The sequence below is a fragment of the Dermacentor albipictus genome, chromosome 2, assembly GCF_038994185.2.
Source record: "Dermacentor albipictus isolate Rhodes 1998 colony chromosome 2, USDA_Dalb.pri_finalv2, whole genome shotgun sequence".
Lineage (NCBI taxonomy): Eukaryota > Metazoa > Arthropoda > Arachnida > Ixodida > Ixodidae > Dermacentor > Dermacentor albipictus.
The window spans coordinates 146,018,526-146,033,652 of NC_091822.1; the positions used below are offsets into that span (position 1 = coordinate 146,018,526).

A 15,127-nucleotide genomic window follows, 5' to 3' on the forward strand; every position below is an offset into this window, starting at 1 on the left:
TCCGGTTTGTTTTCTTTCTTTACTTAAAATCATTCCCCTCTCCTCTTCCACAAGTGTTGAGCTGCTAACCGAGTGCACTGCCTTGACTATTATCACTGACTTTTCTCTTTATTCGCCTCTCTTTCTCTCTCTTTCGCTCTTTCTGCAGTGGACTTTTTGCCCACTCGCGCCCCATGTGACCAGATCAATCCATTCAGTGCTTCGTTGCTGCAGTATTTCTCCTCGCTATGCACGCGCTGCAATCAAGTCCGAAATGTGTTTTTTTATTGTTTAATATAAAGTAGGACAAGGCATGTAATGCACATTTAGGAGAAGGAAAAACAGCACAGATATTGGACGGCGGTTGAGGGACTTGATGGCGCCATGTTACAAATATCAGTGAGCCCGCTTCACATTTCGGGCAGAACTGTCGAAGTTTGTTGTGGTTTGGGGTTGGTTCTCAATGGTGTTTTTCCACGAAGCCCTATATTTTGCCTTTGTTCAAAATGGGACATGCAGCAGCAGTCAGTCGAAAAACACCGCATACAACACAATACAGCCGCTGCGACTCCCGCCATCGTCTCCCCTTTCGACCTCAAGTTACTCAAGGCGAAAAAAAAAAGAAAATGAAACGAATGAAAGAACCACGTGACTGACCGCGACTGGCTGTGTTCCTATCTTTCCTCCTCGCCTGCTTGCTTCGCGCTTTCTTTCGTTCCTTTATTTTTTCCCCCTCCCGCACCTCGAGCCCCGGGTCCGCGCTTGGCGTTCATGCCACCAGGCGGCGCCGCTGATAGTAACGCCGTTCTTTCTCGCTCGGCGCGCTGCTAAGAACTCCGCGTTGTTGAGGGAGGGGCGTCCGACCGCGCCGGGTTCGGGCCCCCGGTTTTTGCGTCGCGCTCTCTTCTTTTGCGGTGCACTTGGCGGCGTGCCGTTCGTCGGGCCGAGCGTTTCCTTCCTCCCGTGAGCACTACGAGCGACGAGCTGCGCGGGAAGGCGACGCCGCCGCGTTCTCTACTTCAACTTGCTAGCGGGCTGTAGCGCTTCCTCGTTTCACTTCCTCTTTGCCTCAGTTTTCTTTCTCTCTCTCTACCTTCTTTTTCTTTTCTTTATTAAGCCTTCTCTTTATGTGCCGCTTGGAGAAAGGGCCATTCAACTTTTCGCTGTACTTTCATTTTCTTAGCTGGGAACCGGCACCTTGTTTTTCTAACTTTGAATTGTGAGTGCCGCTGAGCGCGAGCCAACCAGACCGGCGGCACTGGGTTAGCGGGTGTCGCTGCTTGCACGAACAAAGTGCAGCTTTTCCCTCACTCCCTCGCTAGCCCAGCTGCTTATTTTGGTTCGCGCCACAGTTCACCACGAGCCCCTTTCATGATGCATTCTTTGCAGAATGTTTCGCTTCTCGGCAAGGCGTTTATTTGCAGTATTCTCACTTGAGTACCTACTCCCCCGTGTCCCCGAGTGTACCACGCTCTTGAGCCTCGGCGATCAAGTTTGTGCTGATATACTTCTCACGTGAAAGTGCTGCTCCGGTTGTTGTGTACGACGGTGCACCGGCGCAAGTCGCGATTTGCATTCGGCGGAGGCGCCGGTGCTGCGCGTAGCAGACGACACGAGCGCCGAAGCAGACGGCAGTGAACGAAGCTCGGCGACGTCGTTTTGTGCAAGCACGCCTTGGCTGATGCGTCATCGTCACATGTTGGCTACACCGCTGCCGCGCTGCCCTTTGCAAACCGGCAGGTTTGAGCTCTACCTTCGCACCTACCGCCTGCGCCAGCACTGAGCTCGGAACGCTGAAAACGCAAAGTGTTGTGTCACGTTTGTCACGGTGTTGTGCAAAGTGCGCAAGTTCGAGGAGCGTCGCACTGTTGGTCGTGTGTGACAACGTAGACTTGCACGTGGCGTCAGCGACAGCACAATTTCTTCGCATCGTAACGGTAAGCTAGCTGGATCAGTTTTCTCTTGTCGCTCATTTCCGCTTAGTTCGCGTTGTCGAATTTTCTTATCTTTGATTGTAGATATCTGACGTCAGCGGTTTTTCCCTTATAAATGATTTAATTATGGGGTTTTACGTGCCAAAACCACTTTCTGATTATGAGGCAGGCCGTAGCGGAGGACTCCGGAAGTTTTTGACCACCTAGGGTTCTTTAACGTGCACCTAAATTTAAGAACACGGGTGTTTTCGCATTTAGCTTATAGAGGATAAGAAAAATAAAGGAAAATTGATATGGAGATTAAGTAAGCAGAATGTTCGCTCTTGTAGTTATCGCGGGCTTGCTCTACTTTGCAACTATTGGGAGATTAGTGTTGCGCATTAGCTAATACTACTTGTTATGTCTAATGGCTGGTGTGTGGATGGTTGTTTGCATCCGAGGAACTCCTGCGAATGGCGGTGTTCATACGAGTAGGGGTCCGGGGGTTTTTATACCTTGACATCGTCATCGCAGGTTGTTCCACGCTTTCTATATCGCAAATGTTTATCAAAACGTTATTTCAAAGGAAGATAGATCGGAATGTGTTCGATTTCTCAGCGGAAGTCACGTGGTTTTCTTTACACGATTCCTGGTCGAAGCGACTGAAGTTATGCTTGCAGGACGACTTCCGTCTGTTTTCCTTTTGGCCGCGAGCTCTTTACCATACAATGACTTATTCCATTAGCATATTAGTAGAGAGCGAATACGGCACAGCGCGTCGAAAAACGCGCATAGCGTGACATTTGCAGGGCTCATACAACGTGAACACAATATGACTTCTACACGTGGCCTTTCCAATCATATCTACGTCCATCGACGACAACTAGCGATGCTTTCTCATTTGCCTGCACACAAGTGCAGGAGCCTAAACGTCACCAGCATGACGTCACTTGTTTATGACGCAGCGTAATGTCAAGGATCAGATTGAAGGAATGCCTAATCCCTCTTTTGCTATAAGGTCAGATGATTTAAAGCTAAGAAATAGGAATGACAAAAACAGTAGCAAAATACAATTAATTGAAGCTACAGTATCCATGAACGCTCATACGTACTATATCGAACTTTCAATTACAAAAAAAACAATATTTAATATGTTGGGTCTAACTTTCCAAATCTGCCTAATGTGTTATGATAACTAAAGATGAGGATTTTCATGTGCCAATACTACGTTCTAATTATGGGGCACGCGCCAGTGGATGCCTTTGGATTCATCTGGACTATTTGGAGTTCTTTAACGGGCCCGTAAATCTGACTGCACGAGAGTTCTTGCTTTTTGCCCACCATCGAAATGCGGTAGCCTTAGCCGGGTATCAATTAAACCTCCTACCTCGTTCAGTGGTTTCAGTGCCTAAGGTATCTGACTACAAAAAAAAAAAGAAATGGGATTGGATATTCGAGAAAAAAATGCAACCTTTGCTAACACGCGAGACCGGATAGAAACAGCCGAAATCCTAATTTGCGCGATAATGTCCGTTACGATTGCTAATTAGCAAAATTTTACCAATTAGCTTTGTAATAATTGCCTTTATGAGACATATTATAACAGCCGAATAGAATGCTACCAGTACTCAAAGCGTACGCTTTTGTTCAAAACTTCGTGCCTAGCTTGTGCTCCGGGAAATACACTCAAAATGTGCGTGAACTGTGTTTTGGTTAACATTTTTTTCTCTTCATACTGCATATCTTTCAAAGCGAGGAAACCAGATCACTTGGAATAGCAGTGCATTTAAGTAGGGCATAAAAATTTTGTAATTTTCACATAAGCACAGCTCCTGACTTTTCCGAAAACTGCTTGTTTTTGTATCTTCCTCGGCAGGATTCATAGGGCGGTGACAGTGGTATATTACAGACCGTGGAACACACAATGTCACCTGATGTCTACGCGAATTGCGACGAGATGTTTTGAGTTGAGCACCGAAAGGACCTGACTTATCATGGTCCGCTGACTTTGCGTGGCATCTTAGGTCCTACGCATCTGAAATTTTGTGAAGTTTGTCTAGCAAAGTAGGCGTGTCTGATCAGACCGAATGCTCGTCGCGAATAGTTTTGTGCGCTCTCGAATCACAAGCGATCATTCTGGAATGTACGGCGATATATGTAAACATAGCAGAGCATTGCGAATGTAGTAATGATTGAAGCCGAATCAAATACGAATCGAATATCGAATACATTTCAATAGGTTTGCTCATAATGAACCACCGTTTTCGCAATTTTTATAAGACGGTGTTCGCGTTCTATAGTAGTGATGACGCTAGAAAATTTCTGTCAGTACTTTAGACGTCGAGGTGAGTTCTTTATTATATGCATAAATGGGAACATTACGAACACAAGTAAGCCGTTCGTTCGCATAGACAGGACTTTTCGGAAAGTGCGAATCGTCCCTGCATCGCCGGTAGTCTGGCTCCTGGGCCTATACGTAGCCTGGTCCACTACGTAAATTGTGACGTCTTGCACGTATACCACGCTCGCGAGGAGGCAATTTATTGTACCTTCGCTCCGACTTTATGTGTAACAGAGCACATTTGTCGTTTCGAAATATTCGAAAGCTATTCGATAAGTGCTCGCATTTACGAATAGCGAATATTCGGTCGAAAGGCGCAGGATCGAACGGGGGGCTCTTTTCGATTCGCTATTGGGACAGATTCGGATATTCGCACACCCTTAACACTTCACCCGTACACGCTGACCCTGCCTGCGTATGCGCATAAACCGACGCTTTCGCCGGCCACATGCGGGATCATACGCTGGGCTATAGCCAGGATTTTGTTTACATGGCCCGCGCCGACGCGCACCGAAGCTGCAGGCCGGCTACAACACAGCGGGGAAAGTGTGGGCGTTTTTTCGTGAGACATGTAACGGCAAACTCCTTCCCCATGGTCTCCTATAGGCGTGACTTCTGAATTTCGAATCGTCCCGCCTATAGGACTTGCGTTAACCAGGACCTGATTAAATCGAGTGTAGGATTAGACTCAACGACCGATGGACACACGCGGCTCATCGTTGTATCTCTGGCCACAAGTTCCTCCAACGAAGAGTTCCGTTCGTTACTCATAGTTCTGGCAGTGCTTGATTGTTCGCAATCATCGTACGCTGATGGGAGACCTGCCGCGGTATCCCAGTGGCTATGGCGCTGCGTAGCTGAGCTCAAGGCTGCGGGTTCCATCACGGCCGCGCCGGCCGCATAGTTCGGGCGCTTAAATTTAAGTGCACGTTCAAGCACATCAGGTGGTCAAAACTTATTGTCACTCCCCCACTACGGCGTGCTTCATAATCAGATCGGGTTTACGGGAAGTAAGACCACAGCATTTAATTAAATTTAAGTGTAACCAGAGCGCGAAAGTATAGGAAAGTCATATTAGGTATTCGCGGCATTTATACCATTGTGATTAGGCAGAGTGCAGCTTCATCGTGCTTTATTACATACACATGAACTGTCAGCTAATTTAACTCGTGAAAGCGCGGTTGTGAGCCCTGAAAAAAATATGCGACACCTTTAACAGCGGTGTGTCTGGAATGACATAAACACGAGGAGAAATTCCCACTTGAAAAGATGTTGGGTGTTCCTTAGAGGCACGCAGTCTGCACTTGACCTTCGCGATTCGCTAAGAGGATGTTATTTGTTTGAGAGACAGAGAGACAATGAGTGCGTGTGCGTGCGTGCGCGTGTGCGTGTGTGTATGTGTGTGTTATTTTTGTTTGTTGATTTGTTGACTTTGCATTCTAAACAAACTAGCAGATATCAAACTTTTTGGAGTGCTATTTCTTCTTTGCTTCCAATGAAACATGATAGGAAGAAATTGTTTAAGATTACGTGCTCTTTCTTAGATAGCAGCTTTCTCTCTCTTTTTTTTATTTTTTGCTTCTTTTGGAAAAAAATGGATGAGACAATTTCATTTCCTCCTTCTTTCTTACCACCGTTTGCCATTTTTGAGCAAATCTTTCCTTCTCTCTCTTCGTTGTTTTTCGTTGTCGACGGCTGTTTCACATTTACTTTACAGGTTGTCCTAGCTATGACGCACCGAACCTCAAACACACATACGCACACTCGCACACACTTGTTGAAAAAACGCAATTAATTGTTTAGTTTCTTTGATTCAGTTATTATATTAAGTAATTATCTAACTTCTTAATTTTTCTTCTAATTGTCAAGACACGGTAATAAAGAATCGTAAGACAGGTCAAAATTAGATGTTTTGGATCCCTCGCAACCGGTATGCGTCGCAAGTAGACAAAAACCAAACCAAGCGTCTGAACAAGTAAGTCGTGGCTTACAACTGGAGGCGTCAATCGGCGCCTTGGGACCGACTGAGCCAGAATTACCTGGATTGTGTCTGCTGCATTTGCTTGCGGCGAGAAATTAACCATTTCCGGAACCACGTGGTGCCATGATGGGAAAGCGCGAACTACCGCGCAGTCGCGTCGATCGTTGCTGTAAATTTCTCGCGGAGAGTCGAAGCTTAAATGAACGCGTCATCATATACGTATATCCTCGGCTGAATATTTTCGCGATTTACGATTAGTAAATGATTACGATCCTTGCGGAGTTCTCCGCATCGAAGCTTTATTGTTAAGAAAGGATAGAAAGTTGAATCGAACTGCTATTCAGCTTTCGCATTGCCAATCATTCAACTTTGTCGTTAAGCCGTTACGTAAAACATCCGTGAGCCATTCCACACTGTAAAAGTGGATGACCAGCGAAGCTGTTTAGTGCACGACACACAGGCCACAAAGAATTTCGAGCAAACGTACGAGCACATTTATTGTCCTGATCTGTGTTCGACGTGACGATATAGGTAAGCACACACATTCGCGTGTCACCTCTGTTACTAAATGTGTCCGTCACGAGAGACAATGAAAGGCTCATACCCCCTTGAGCAATGACTCATACCCCCGTAAACGAAGCCTCCCTGTTACGACATCAGTAAAATTTTAGGCTGTAATGATGAGCGGCAACGGAGCCAGCTGTGGAAGAAAACGACGACGAGGAACGCGTGAGGAGTGGCACGAGCGCGTTCTAGCGGTTGCGCCGGCGATTATTATTATTATTATTTTTATTATTATTATTATTATTATTATTATTATTATTATTATTATTATTATTATTATTATTATTATTATTATTATTACCTTGATAAGTTTAACGCATACCCACTCCCGGGAATTGGCCAAGAGTCGAGCAGACTTTACGTATGTGTTCAGGTAATAAATTTATCAATATATTCTATATAAATCTATATAACTATATTCGTTGCGCCGAGGAGCGCCAACGAGTCAGCTATGGAAGAAGACGACAACACTCGAGCCATTGCTGGCGATCATAGTTCTTTGCACAACGGAGCCAGCTGGGGATGAAGACGAAGACGATGAACGCGCGAGTAGTGGCACGAACGCGTTCGCGCAGATAGCGCCGATAATTTTTTAACGGTCCTTTTTGAAAAAGTTGCACAAAACAATTTTTTTTCAAAAACACCCTTATGTCTGGGACCTCCTTGTGTCCTAGATGTGAGAAGGGTAGCTAAATGGCGCGTTAGAAGTGTCCGAGCAAACAAGGGTATGAGCCGTTGAGCTTGGACCCTTTCTGCACTATAACCAAGATCGGCCCACATGATGACACTTTCTGCACAAAGACGCCACGAAACCCCGGATCTGGGACATATACAGCTTCGCATCAAAACGCGAAGTTCCAACGCGAATCGAATTTCGTGTGGTTCTCTTGTTCTGTATGCGTCATGGCCATGATCGTAAATATAGTGTTGATTACAAAATTATATGGTTTTACCTCCCAAAACCCCCATATAATTATGAGGGACACCACAGTGGGTGACTCCGAATTAGGCCCAGACAATGAAATCTTCCTTACCTCAGTAAGGAAGCCTTCATTGCAGTGAGGCTACCTTATGTCACTCTGAAAGGTTCCTTACTGAGGCGCCCTCGGTGAAGGCTTCCTTGGTGCTTCCTTGGTACTTCCTCAGCATAAGAAGCCAAACAATGAAACCTTCCTTACCTCACTAAGGAAGCCTTCATTGGGGTGAGGCTACCTTATGTCACTCTGAAAGCTTCCTTACTGAGGGGCCCTCGGTGAAGGCTTCCTTGGTGCTTCCTCAGCATAAGGTAGCTCCAAAGCTACCTTCATGCGTCCTTACGCCGCTCCTGGCCCTGAACGAGCGCTTCACCTCACTGCTTAACCACATGGCATTCGCTTGCGCATGCGCACTGTCGCCCACCTGCGGAGAAGCGCGAGCACGGTACGTCTTGCCAGGCATGTTCGTTTCAGTCACGCGTGCGGCATGCAAGCATTGCTAGGCGTTGCTAGGCGTTGCAAGACGCCGGCGTGCCAGCGTCGCTGGAGCACATCAAGTTTTGCACTGTAATGCGCAACTTTTTTTAAACTTTAGTAAACGAAACTAGAAGAAAGCGTCCACGCTTCTCTATATTAGCTATTCAATTTAAAGATTGTGCGACGATACAACATTTTTTAATAGAATAATGGTGTTCGTGGAAAGATTTGAAGAGATAATCTCGAACCCAGGCACGCGGAAACCGGTCCTTAGGTGAGGACGGGTGAAGGGAGCTATCAGAGTATGCTTGCTTCCTCCATCGGTCCTTCGCTGTAAGGAGGCCTCACGTAAGGTTAGGAAGCGCACGAAGGAAAGGAACTATGGGGGTGTGCGAATATTCGGAATTTCGAATACGAATCGAATATTTTCCATATTCGAAGCGTATTCCATTCGAGAAATGCATGTTCGGAAATTCACGAATATGCGAGGACGGCCGAATAACGGTGCAAACGGCGAATATTCGGATAGACTGCGAATAATTGAGCAATTAACCAATTGTATGCTTGCTCCGCATTCTCCTAAGAACATGTTTATTAACTGAGAACTTCGCATGATCCGCTCATTATCTGTATGCTCTGTTCCAGTCTATCTGCTTCAGGCATTTGAGACATGATCAGTTTCGGTTTCTTTTTCACCAAGCTTTATAATTCCAATTATTTTGGAATGCCCCATTGCCTTGAAGGTTGCAAAGGCAACTCAGGGTTGCCTTTGCAACCCTGAGTTGCCATTATCTGTATGCCCTGTTTCAGTCTATCTGCTTCAGGCATTTGAGACATGATCAGTTTCGGTTTCTTTTTCACCAAGCTTTATAATTCCAATTATTTTTGGAATGCCCCATTGCCTTGAAGGTTGCAAAGGCAACTCAGGGTTTGCTAACATTGATTCAAAATGTATCAAGGCTCTTTGTGCGGAGTGGAAATTTGATGAAGTGGCCAGCCTAGGCATGTTTCTTGATCCGCGCTTTATGACCACAGTTCATCAGGCATCTGTTCAGATGATCTGGCTGAAAAACCTTGTGACAAGGGAGCTCCAGGAAGCCGTCGTGGAACACCGTGGGGACACCGCCGTGCCATCGTCGACTTCGTGTCCACTGGTGGCATCGAGTGTATGGAATGCTTTTGACGATCTAGTGATGAACAAAGAGAAGACACATTTGGCATCTGCCCCTGAGGGGGAAGTTACAGACTACGCGCAAAAGCCTCTTCTGGAAAGGGGCATGAATCCTTGTGAGTGGTGGCAGTCCATTGGCCGCTTCAGGTACCCGCTTTTAAGTGCACTCGCCCGGAAGTACTTGGCGATCCCTGCCACTTCAGTTCCTAGTGAAAGAGTCTTTTCTACCGGTAGAAATGTGACAGTGCATAGAGAGCGTTTACTTTCTGGCCATATTGAGCAGTTAATTTTCCTTTACTACAATCTGTAACAAGCGTTTTACCTGACTGAGGGCATTACCTGAGTCCATTATCTATAATTGAGTACCTCTTTAATTTGAAGCAACCTTGTAAAATGCAATCTTATTTTTAAAAGGGTTATAAAGCTATTGTTACCTCTCTTGCAATTTTTTAATACTACACATGTATTCGATATTCGATTCGATATTCGAAGAGAGTTCTTCGCCTTATTCGTATTCGATTCGTAATCGAAAATTTCAATATTCGCACACACCTAAAAGGAACGTTTTATTGTTTGGACCAAGCTACCTTCATGCGTCCTTACGCCGCTCCTGGCCCTGAACGAGTGCTTCGCCTCACTGCTTAACCACGTGACGTTTGCTTGCGCGTGCGTGCTGTCGCCCACCTTCGGAGAAGCGCGAGCACGGTACGTTTTGCCAGGCACGTTCGTTTCAGTCACGCGTGCGGCATGGAAGCGTTGCTAGGCGTTGCACGACGCCGGCGTACCAGCGTTGCTGGATCACATCAAGTTTTGCACCGTAATACGCTACTTCTTTAGGTTTAATAAACAAAACTAGAAAAAAGCGTCCACGCTTCTCTATATTAGCTCATCAACTTAAAGATTGTGTGACGATACAACCTTTTTTATTGAATAGTGGTGTTCTGGTGTTCCCCTAAAGCTTTTAAGAGATAATCTCGAACCCAGGCATGGCGGCAACCGCTCCTTACGTGAGGACGGGTGAAGGGAGCTTTCAGAGTATGCTTGCTTCCTCCATCGGTCCTTCGCTGTAAGGAGGCCTCACGTAAGGTTAGGAAGCGCTCGAAGGAAAGGAACGTTTCATTGTTTGGGCCTTAGTGTTGACCCCGTGAAATTATCTAACGGACACCGAATGCACGGTACACGAACGTTGTTACATTTCACCCCCAATCGAAGGTGTTGATTATGGTTGTTTTGCCATATTGCACCATTACGTTGAATGGAGCGTATAGCTCCGTATTAAAAACATTTTCCTTTTGCGTCTCCGTCATTCAACAATCTATTTAGAAATATTCAAATAAGAAAGAAACAGATGTTGCTTCCAGAAGGAAAAGACTGAAATCAATACTCCGATCCACGTCACACTCTTGCAGAAATCGTGCACAACTTTTAATTGCATTTGAGCGAAAAGAACACCATCACCTGCGGATCGTTGGACTTTTTCGCAGTGACCGCGTTTCACTGAACTATCGCGTTTGTGCATTCGCCGGTAGGCTCAAGACGCGCCTATTTGGATGTTATTTGACGCTTATTTTGAATGCTATTCGATGTTGTCGTGGATTCCGTAGCGAAAAGTATTTCCTGATCAGATTGCGCGTGTGATGCGAATGATGTTGCACATTCTCGATTGTAAGAGAGCGTGAGCGAACGTCCTCAAGTGTACCATGATACCCGTTCAAATATCGGACGACTGACTTGACCCGTGAGATCAGATATTTATGACCCGCTCACTGTGCTCGCTGTTGTTGTTGCTGCGCTTGACGCTTTATAATTGTTTTGTGGGCGAAAATTCGGCCCAACCAAAGAGTTATACTCGTGATTCCCAGTTTTAGCACTGTCTTGGTTTTTCACCCTCACTAGAACGTCACAAAATTCATTGCAAAGAAAGCGCAGTAGACGCGCCGCGAGACTTGAATAACGACATCTGGGAGGCAGTTGGCCGCTGGAAATCGCGAAAGTGCTGACGAATGCGTGCGCCTCAAGTTGCCGTTCAGAGGGCTCGGGTGCCAAAACATTTGTCTTCACGCTTTTTAAGGAATAAACAAAAACAATGTTAGCGGCATCGAAAAAAATTTGGAAGAAATCCGTCGACAGCGACACGGCGAGATTCACGGAACCTATAACAATGCTCAAATAGCCACCAACTCGCTGACGCCATGTTTGGCAGCTGGGAAACATATTTTCACGCGCGCTCGTATGACAGCTGGAAAACGATGGGCAAATTTCTTGTCCCTGTCTGCAAAGAGAATTGGCTAATTAAAAACGAATTGTTAACGTCCCGCTGTGACCGCGCTCACGACTAACTTATGATCGGTCTAGCAGAAATTGTTGACCTTTCGGTTTCCTTGAATCTCACTGTATTCAGAACGACATATTCAGAAGGAGCTGAAGCTTAATTTTGTAGGAGAGTTCCAGTACTTAACTTTCTCTGTCGAATCAAATACGAATGTTCGAAGACAGCCACCGAGCACTGAATTGAATGCCGAATATTTTCTCATTTCCAAAGTAACACGAAATACAAAGTTCGCGCTGAGTCAGTTTGGCAAAAATATAAATAAGGAATGTGATCGCTAGCGCCTGAATGTAACACCATTCGCAATAAGTCGTCCGGACAGCGAGCAGCTTCTTTACTCTTCGTTAACTTCTTTCAGTTAACCCCGACACCATGGCAAGGACAGCGACGGAAAAAAAGGGACCAGCGCGTTACCAGGTGCACGCGCACAGCCTTGCGTTTTTTGCTGAAGGAGAGACTGGCAAAATAATAAATTGGAACGCATTCGTATCAAGAGTGCATGAAAGCGAGCCGTTCTTACATAAATGACTGAACATTATTAAACCAAGGCTCTCTTTATCTACTTTCCCGGATTTTCTCGCTGTATCTCGCCGGATCTCGCCGTATCTATTTGTGGATATATATACACAGGTTATGTGAAAGTATATCCGTGATGGGGTTTATGTAAGTATGCTGACCAAGTACGCCCATTTCTCTTTTGGCCCACAATAAATGCCTTCCTACATAAGACCCCGACATATAATGTCTGCTCACAGGCACCTCTGAAGCACATCGATCTGTTTATGCAATCGTGAATTATAAATAACGGATTCGTTTATTTACTTTATTTCTTCTTATTTATCCACTCTGTAAGTGTCGCTCCGCGCGTGACCATTCTTGGCCAATTCTGTTTTGACTGACTGAATAAACTTTATTGAAACCAGCAAGAGATGGTGGCTGGGCCTAGGCCTCCCACGTGGGGACGTCGAGGTGTTGCCTCTTCGCCGCCTCACAGGCCTGCTGGGTCGCCCAGAGTTGGTCGTCAAGGTTGGGGCTACGCAGGGCAGCGAGCCATCTCGACGAGAGGGTCGTGGGGTTAATGTCGGGGTATTGGTGTGTACAGTCCCAAAGCATGTGTGGAAGCGTGGCTGACTGTGTCTTGCAGATATGGCACGTGGGACTGGGGTAAATGTCTGGGTAGATCTTGTTGTAAAGTTGTAAGGAGGGGTAAGTATTGGTTTGTAGCAGGCGGAAGTTGTAGCCCGCGCTCGGGATAGTTTGTTGTGTGGGCCGGGGAAGGTTCTACGCTCTAAGTAGAAGGACTTCACAAGATCATTGTAGCGTGTCAGGCGATCCCTACCGGTGGGGGCAGCCTCCCCTTCTCCCGCGCGGTTAACTAGGCCTCGCGCTAGGGAGTGGGTAACCTCGTTGAGGTTGGGGAGCTGCGGGTGGACGGTGCCTACATGAGCCGGGAACCAGACGAGTGTAACCTGGTGGTCGGTTGAGCGGGGCGCTTGTTGCAAGATGCGCAAGGCTTGGTGTGAAATACGGCCGTTGATATAGTTGATAACGGCGGAGCGGGAGTCGGAGACGATGGTATGGCATGTTGGGTCTAGTGTGGCTAGCGCGATGGCCACTTCTTCAGCTTCCTCGGCGTGTGGGGTTACTAGGCTGATAGCATGGTGGAGAGAGCCTTCACGCGTGGTGACGGCTGCAAAGCGGGTACCGTGGGGATACTCGGCGGCGTCGACGAAACTCACACCATCGTGCCGAGTAAGGGATTTGGTGAGAGCCGTGGCACGTGCTGTGCGACGTGCCTGGTTGTATTCGGGGTGCATATTTCTGGGGATAGGATCGGCGTGAATCTCGTGGATCTCGTATGGTGGAGGGGATCTGGTGCTTATGGCCGTGTTGATGGTGGTAGGTGATACCGTGCGAGGTGAGGATATGGCGACCCGTCGCTGTGAGAGTGAGCCTCTCCAGCTTAGAGCGACGTTGGGCCTCGATGAGCTCGTCCAGTGTGTTGTGGACGCCTAGTTGAAGGAGGAGGTCAGTTTTATGACAAAAAAAAAATGAAATAGTAAATTAGAAAAAAATCGGAAGTAATGAAAAAGCATTAAAACATTTCATACATTCACGCAGCACGAACACGCAGAAATTGCATAAAAATCCGGGAAGGCACTGACGACAACAGAACATATACAAAAAACACGCAGAAGCACCCAGGAACGGGCACAGTACTCAAAATATTTCTACAACACCTACAGAACGGAACCGCGTCGGTGCCTTATATCGAAATTTGGACATTTTAGCACATAGCGACATTTTCTCTATAGCGGTAGTTTTGCGCTTGCCGGCTGCAACAGACCAGAAATGTGCCCGACTAGCGCGTAGTTGATTGCAGTGGTGGCTCTGAAATGACTCTCTTTATGGGTACCGCTTTACCCGGCATCCGGCTCAGGGCCTTTCGCAACTTTTTGAATGAGGTCAGCACTTCGTCGAGGGATTTTAAGGCCTCGGATGGGGATGAAGCAGAAGTTTCAGATCTCTCGTCGAAAACATGAAGTGTGCGGGCACTTCCGATCCACCGCCTATCTACTCGAATATTACATGTAAGGCTCGAGACGTGCGTGCGTGCGTGTGTGTGTCAGTATGTGTCTTGCTTCGCCAATTGGCGCGAAACCGTAAAGGAGCATTGGTCGCGTAAACAGCAAACCCTGACGCAATAGTCCTGCGGAAACCCGCAAGGTGGAGTGAAAGTAATTGTAGCAATTGCTACGAACGGGTGGATGTCTTATCTGTCCCTTTATTAATTACTTCTCTCCACCTGGCGAGCTTCCACGGAACATTTACGTCAAACTCTTGCCTTTGCTTCGAGTTGTTGACATATTCGACTTCACCCTGCTATCTGCTAGCCGCCTGGTCAGCTCAGATGGTAGAGCGGCTGCCCCGGAAAGGCGGTAGTTCCGGGTTGGAATCCAGGACCAGAACAAATTTTTCTTAAACTGCGAGGCTTTTCGTTCGAGGAAGCCGTATGGGTTTCCTTTGTAGCAATTGCTACGAACGCGTGGATGTCCAATTTTCCCTTTATTAAACAGGAAACCGTTGCGAGTTACAGCTGCACCGGTACAAGTTGGAAGAAGAGAACAGAAACACAGACACAAAAGCACATACAGAGCTCTCCGCAAAAAAAAAAAAAAAAATGCAGCAGAACACCTGAACTGTGCGACGACAGGTTTATGTTGTATCCGATCGGATTATCAATGGTGAACAATATAAACGCGCACCGCGCGCTTCGATTTCGAGAACCGGACTCGTTGCACCTCGGCGAGCGCGATAAGCCCGATTCCAGAAACGTTGGCCTTTGCTTTGCAGCTTAATACACCAAAGTACGGCCTCCCTTTTTCTCCCTCTCTCTC

The 15,127-nt window shown here is 46.7% G+C and overlaps 1 protein-coding gene across 3 annotated transcripts in view; it reads left to right on the plus strand.

Annotated features, from left to right (window-relative positions):
* Positions 1-860: 860 nt before the first annotated feature.
* The window catches only part of SK (small conductance calcium-activated potassium channel), a 470,614-nt gene continuing 456,347 nt past the window's right edge, over positions 861-15,127 (plus strand). For all 3 annotated transcript variants that reach the window (XM_065435628.2, XM_065435629.2, XM_065435631.2), the window contains exon 1: positions 861-1,916. The gene's annotated coding sequence lies outside the window, so the exon portion shown is untranslated. The remainder of the gene's footprint in view (positions 1,917-15,127) is intronic.